General features: G+C 41.0%; 1 protein-coding gene across 5 annotated transcripts in view; it reads left to right on the forward strand.

Annotated features, from left to right (window-relative positions):
- Positions 1-6,737, forward strand: part of GPBP1L1 (GC-rich promoter binding protein 1 like 1) — a 34,710-nt gene that overhangs the window by 315 nt on the left and 27,658 nt on the right. The window lies entirely within an intron of this gene.

Consider the following 6,737-nt stretch of genomic DNA (forward strand, 5'->3'; position numbering starts at 1 on the left):
CGCTCCCGGGGGCGGGCGGCGCGGGGCCCCCGCGGGGCCGGGCCGGGCCGGGGGTAGGGGCTGAGGCGCCTCGTTTATTGTTTCCTGCTTCGCCGGAAAGTTTCTAGCGCTTGACACGGCCTCGGCGTTTCCCTCGGCCGGGCGTTGTTTTGACGCTCGCCGGGAGTTCTACATCGTCCTGTCATTAAATGGGCCCGCGCGGGGCGGAGAGAGGCCGGGGCGCCGCCGTCCGCCGGGGTAAAGTCCCCGAGGGGGCCGAGCCGGACTCGGGGCTTCCTGCTCGGCGACCCGGGCCAGGGCAGGCGGAGCGCCTGGGGCAGAGGCGACTCTGCTGCCTCCTGGTTTGATTGCGAGCTGGAAACGAAACTGGGTGAGCCGTGCCTCGCTTGGGCTTTCTCGGGCTGTTTCCTTGCGTTGCTGCAGGATTTACGGCCGGTTTTTCCGGCACCCCCCAGCGGGAGGGCGAGATCGGTGTGTGGCAGTGACACGTGTGCTCTGGGCAGCCGAGCCCGTGTTTCCCCAGCCCGCTGCGATCTTCTCTCGGCCGACGTGTGCGGGGCCAGAGCAAACGTGGGCTGGGAAACTTGTCAGATGTTACTCGTTATCTGTTCCCCTTCCCAATGCGACGCAAAATAACAACGCCTGGTGCGAGTGTGGAGCGGCTTTCTCGCTGTTCGCCCTCCTGAAAGTTATTTCGATGTGTCTGGTGTGTTTTATGCCTTATTAGCCTGAGGCCTTGCATGGTTTAACTTAAACAGCTGTAGTTAGACTTGATCAGAACAGCTGTGTTCACACCTACTGTTCCAAAGAAGTATTTAAGACTGAGTCGATTTCAATTTAATAATGAGCCAATCTGGAACAATTTTAGAGTAGTTAGTAGGTGTTTGCAGAAGTTACAAGTTTTTAAACAGCTTTAGGAGAACAGTTGTTATTTGAATCATTGTAGGCGATGACAGAATCTTTTAAGAGCTTGGCTTAAAAATGTTTTTATATTAATATGACCAGGTAAGTCATCCTTCCTTGCCCCACCCCCAAGCTCTGAGTGACACAAATCTTAATAATGTTAATAATATTCTGAAATGTTGGAAGTGACTGAGGAAAGTATGGAAATAACAAAAGGGGGCACGGAGATGAGAAAACAGCTCATAATTGAAAAGCCTTTGGAGGTGAGCTTACTGTAGAGCTGACGTTGCCACTGTAAAATGTTAGTTGGTTATGAGAAAAGCTTATRCAAATGTTAGTTCATGAATGAATATGGCCTGTATTTCAGTGAAAGGTTCTCTGTGCTCATCTGTTTGGAGAGCGGTATTTCCAATTTCCAGTGCCTGAATCAGGAGAGAAACAGGTGTAGAGTAGGAGGAGGAAATAAAATTGCCAGTTTTAAGAGGAGCTGTTTTTCCTCTCACACWCTTTCAGATCATTTGTAGGGAGATATGCCTCAAGAATTCTTAAAAACTTTGTGTTTGGAATAGAAAAACTTCAAGTAATGCTTTTTTTTTTTTTTCCCCCCAGTAGTTTGTATAAAAGCCAGCCTCTGCTTTTTCAATTCCTCTGGTTTGTAGTCTTAATCCATATGACATAGAAGTTTCCATTGCAGATACCGTACGAGGACTTGAAGTGAAAAATATGCATGGAACAGATGGCATTTAAAAAACAAAAAAGAAAAGTCCTAATTTTTTCGGTGGATGTCTTAATAATAAGAGAGATAAGGAGAATGCAGATGTGATATATAATAAACCACATGAAAGCACACACTCTGGATTATGATGAAAAAGATTTTGCTTTGAGAACATTGTTGCAGGGTATTGTCACCTTGTCTCATAGATATGACTGCTTAGAATATGCTGTTAGTGCCTGTTGAAACTCCTGTTTTACACTAAGAAATGAAGGCACTATAGGAAAGTAATCTTCACTAGCATTTTCATTACATGTTAAAATATTTCAAGAGCCATGGGACACTGATTTTCTTAGTATTGGAAAATACTATGGTTGGATCTTCAAATTTCTTCAGGAACATCGAGTGTCGGATAATGGAGTTCTTTTCTTCACTAAGTGAACAAAAACTTTATTGGCTGAAGGGTTAGAAATCGCTTTTGTATTTAATTTCAGTGTTACAAGATGTTTGGAGTTAGTTGTGTAATTGCTGAATTGGTTTGATCTGTGATGTGTATTTCAGAGTGTGCTTTATTCATTTGTTTGAATGAACAGATTGGAAAAGGTGTAGTAGTATTAAGCAGAGCTAAAACATGAGCACACCTCTTCAGTAAAGCTCTGGCTGTTCTTGCACGAATACAGCTTTTTCCTAGGTTTTGTAAAAGCTGCGCAAATGTGAGGTTGTTCTTCCTTTAACTTATAGGGGGAAAGTTCATAGTTACTGAATTTTGCAATTGGTGAGGCAATGTATGTACCACCAAGTTTGTTTAGTTTGTTAAATTTTATGCTAACTTGTTTGGAATTAATTGCTCTCAGTGAGGCAAGAGCGGTTTAGAGTTCATTTAGCTAACAACTGTGTAAGTAGATGTTCTAGTGTCACTTCTGTAGTGACCAGGATACCAGCTTAGAGTAGGTGTCTTTCATTTCAGTAAGAGTAATTGAAGTGCATGTTCTCTTTACTTGTCAGGTTTGATGAAAGGCAGTGAAGTTGGCAGAAACATGGCTCTCCTTAGAATACTTCACGAATGCCAGGATGTTGTTTAACTTGTGTTCTATAAGTTAATGTTCCTGTGAAAATGTGCCAAACTTTAATGAGTAACTGTATGGTCAAAAGATAAATATATTTTGGGGAATATATATGAAGATTGATAGTGGCTAAGTCCCCATTGCCCCATATGTATATGTGCAGATACTGTGCAGACCTAAAAATTTAAGGTTGAGTTGAGACATTAGCATGACAATGAATGAGAGAGCATATTAATCATATAGATTAGCAGTCAGACTTTATCACTCTAAATTGGAATTTCTTGATTAAATCAAATGTGTTTCCCTCTTTTCAGTTCCTGCCTTCTCTAGTTGGGCTTCAAAAGTCTCTGGCAAAGAGGAGAATTAACACAATTAACAAATTTCTGGGGTACATGACTTCATGCCTCTGCGATCGAGGGTTCACCAGAAGCTACTGAAGTCCTAGGACTTGGGGTCGTTCTAGCAGAAATGTCAGCATTTCTTTTTTTTTTCCTGGCATCTTGTGATCTCTTCCAGTTTGGCATTTTCATAGTGCTATCCTCCACCTTGGAAAGAGTATTAAGGTTGTGGTGTGGTGGTTGTGACTCTTAATAGGCAAAGCTGTGTGTTTATATTGTTGTTCAGATGCACATCCTTGATTTCAAGAATCCCCTTTCTCCAGAAGAGGAGAAAATATATCTATCTTAAAGGAGTTTTCCTTAGAGTAGCCTTACTTTCAGCATCTGTTCTAGGTCCAAGTAGATAGTAAATATTGGGGAAGGATAATAGCATGGCCAAGAATAACTGCCAGTGGGGACAAGAGTTTTAATGTGGCGGAGGCTGCTTTCCTGGACATTTGTGTGACCCTTATAGCATAGTTGCAACATACAGGGCGTGTGGCAGTGATCATCACTCTTTGGACCCCTGTCATCCTCAATTTGCTCTGAACAGTTATCTTGTAAATAAAAGGCCAGGTCTGCCATAGAGGTATACGGGCACAAAGATTAGCAGTACACAGGAAGTTACTGATGAGTTTTTATGGTAAGGATTACAACAGGTCTCCAGCCTTTCAGCGGAAAGGAATGTTTTGCCATAGTTGCCTATCATCGAGGGATTAATCAGTATTAGTGGGAGGTGGTTTAAAAAGACCTTTGATTCTAATCTTTAAACACTTGATGATGGAACTCTCCCCCCCCCCNAATGTGTTATGTTCTGGACTGTTAGTTCTAGAAAACTGTCTTTTCTCTACTTTGAACTCGAGTTAAACTAGAGAAACAGGTCAAAGATGACTTAAATGTCTTCAGATTGGATGGGCCTGATGGAACATACCCTAGAATAGTTAGGGAATTGAAAGCCTATGGGAACAAGCGTAGTTCCAGAATACTGAAAAGTGGCCAGAGGTGCTTTCTCACCCTTTAGAAAAAGACAGGACTTAGGTCTGATCAGCTTGTCCTTCTGTGACAAGGGTAAGTGAAGAGTGTTCGCATTAGGGAGTCTATCCTAGATGGCATATTGTTTGGTATTTTCACTTTTCTGTATTGAAATGAACAATATTTGCACTAAACACACAGATGATATGATCTTGATCAACTAAAGAAATGGTCTGAAATCAATACAATGCATTTTAGTGCAGATGGATTCAAATTATGAGGTTAAGGAATATTACATTACACAGAGAAGGAACAGCTGGCTAGGCAGCAGTTCTGTGGTAGAGTATCTAGGGGTTGTAGTGGTTCCTCAATTGTCATGAGTCAGCAGCATTGCTGTCATGAAGAAAGCTCTTGTCATACTGGAATACATAAAAGAGCATCATAAATAAGCTAATGAAGTAATCTTTCCATTCTACTGAGGATTGGTAGGTCTTGAGCTAAAAGCATTATGCTGAGTTTATGAAACTATCACACTTTGAGAAAGATATGGTTGAACTACCAAGGATAACAAGGTCTCTAAAAGAAAGACCCCTGAGTGAAGATTGACATAGATAAGGTTATTTAGCTGTGGAATGTTGTTGTTTGTTTGTTTGTTTTTAAGCTTATAGTTTATCAGACATCAGTAGGTGATCTATAAAGCAGCTTTAAAATGTTATCTGCAAGTATAACTGGGAGTTGGCTCTGACATACTGTCACTGCCTGCAAACTGTCATGCTTGGTAGGTGGGTCACATTAATTTTTATCATCATCAATACTTTGAACTTAAAAGCCTGTAGCTTTGGCAATAAAATTAGGGGGTTGGGGGTTGTTTTTCTGAAAAACTTGACTGTATCTGATCCCAGAATATATTATTGCATCCCTTTTTCTGCTGCCAAACAGTGTTGGGATACAGGATGGCCTGTGGGATTTTTCCACTCCCCCCCTCAAAAAACTATTAGGATTGCCTTTCAGTAAGGCAACACTGAAGTACTGGGCTGGAGAAAAGATGTCTTAAATTGTAGCTGCAAAGAGAGGTTAGTCAATTTTCCGATATTCRTTGTGAATAGAACAAGTAGTCATAGGCTGAAATTGCAGCAACAGATATTTGGGTTAGGCATTAGGTGCGGGGACAGACTTTCAAGGTATAAAGATAATGAAGACAGATTTTAGAGATATGCTGGACAACACTGATATGCTAATCTTTTTTTGATTTACAGCTCCCCCAAAAATATTCCAGTGGCAGTATGAATACCTGCATAATGAATTCCAGCCAACTGATAACAAACTTGTTTTTCTGATACTTTTTGAGACATCTTAGGAGTAATTCGTGGACCCCTGGAGCCCTGCAGGCTGAAGATCACTGCACAAATTCTTTTTTTGGAGGATTGCTTAATTTATTTTCAAAGACTGATGGGAGAGGATAGAGCTAAAGTCTTTTGAGCCTCAGGAGAGGAGATGAACTAGAGGATATCTTTTCTTTTTTCTTTTTTTTTCCAGATGTTTTTCTACTATTCCCCAGTTTAGTGTAGGACACTAGGATAGAAGAATGGCATTGTTTAACTCCTGGCCTGCACAATATGCCTGCAGAATAACAGCATAGTGTGTCTTTGGAAGATATAAAGACGAAGTTTGAACCAGCCAGATAACACCTGGCCCAGAACTGCTTGTTTTATTTTGTTCAGCATCTAAAAGTTGCACTGACTAGGTCAGAAAGAAAGCTCCAGCAAAACACTGAACATGCAAAGAGGATATATATGCCAGCTGCAGCAAATCATCAGACTATATGGTTAGGGATCACTTGTTTCTCATTTATTTCAAGGCTGTGACCAAACAAACAGAATGTTTATTCCTTGTTCACTGTATTTTATATGTATAGCACTTCTTTTAAAATGAATTGTCTTCAGTGACTTTTCCATATGGATGTTTGATAATACATACTTTATTAGAGAAAGTGCTGAACATTCAAACTAGTAGAATGGAATACATAACAGTATAAACTTTACAGACTGCAGTGCAGATGTTGTACACATGCTAAAAAGTGCTAGCTGAACATGTCTTTATCATGTCCTAGTCACAAATGCAAATAAATGTGGACTTTCTGCATATTGTCCTGATCTTGAGGTAAAATGGCTTGAAAATAATGCAGATGTAGGGAAGGGTGGCATATCTACTTTTTTTCCCCCGGTCTTGAGCTGTTGTCTTGGGAAGGAAGTACCTATAACTGGAATTTGTACTGCCCTTCCCACTTTGTAGTACTGGTCTTATTGGGCTGGAGGTAATGGTACTGAATGGAAGAGTTACTACAATATTGTTTAGGAGAATGGTGTCATTTCTGTGTGTCCTTTGTTCATTGTGTTGATTCCCAGTGCTCACTCCTCTTTGCGAGGACATGCCTTCTATTCTTTTCTTGTCCTTCTCCTGGAACACAGATGTCTAGTTCCCAGGACTTAATTTAAAATCTCTCATGCTTCGACCCAAAGATTTGGGATTTGGCAAATAGTCTGGTCACATTTGATGCTCTTTTCCAAGGGAAGGTGTTTTTTTTCATCTCCATACCGAAAATATTTAAATGTAAATGTGCTATAGTAGTGATAGTAACACTGGCAAAATACTGTGTTCTTTATCCAGTCACCCTTGGTGGGGAAACACCTATCCAGTGTTTGGGGGGGG

The sequence above is a fragment of the Apteryx rowi genome, unplaced genomic scaffold (assembly GCF_003343035.1).
Source record: "Apteryx rowi isolate R43461 unplaced genomic scaffold, aptRow1 scaffold_7, whole genome shotgun sequence".
Lineage (NCBI taxonomy): Eukaryota > Metazoa > Chordata > Aves > Apterygiformes > Apterygidae > Apteryx > Apteryx rowi.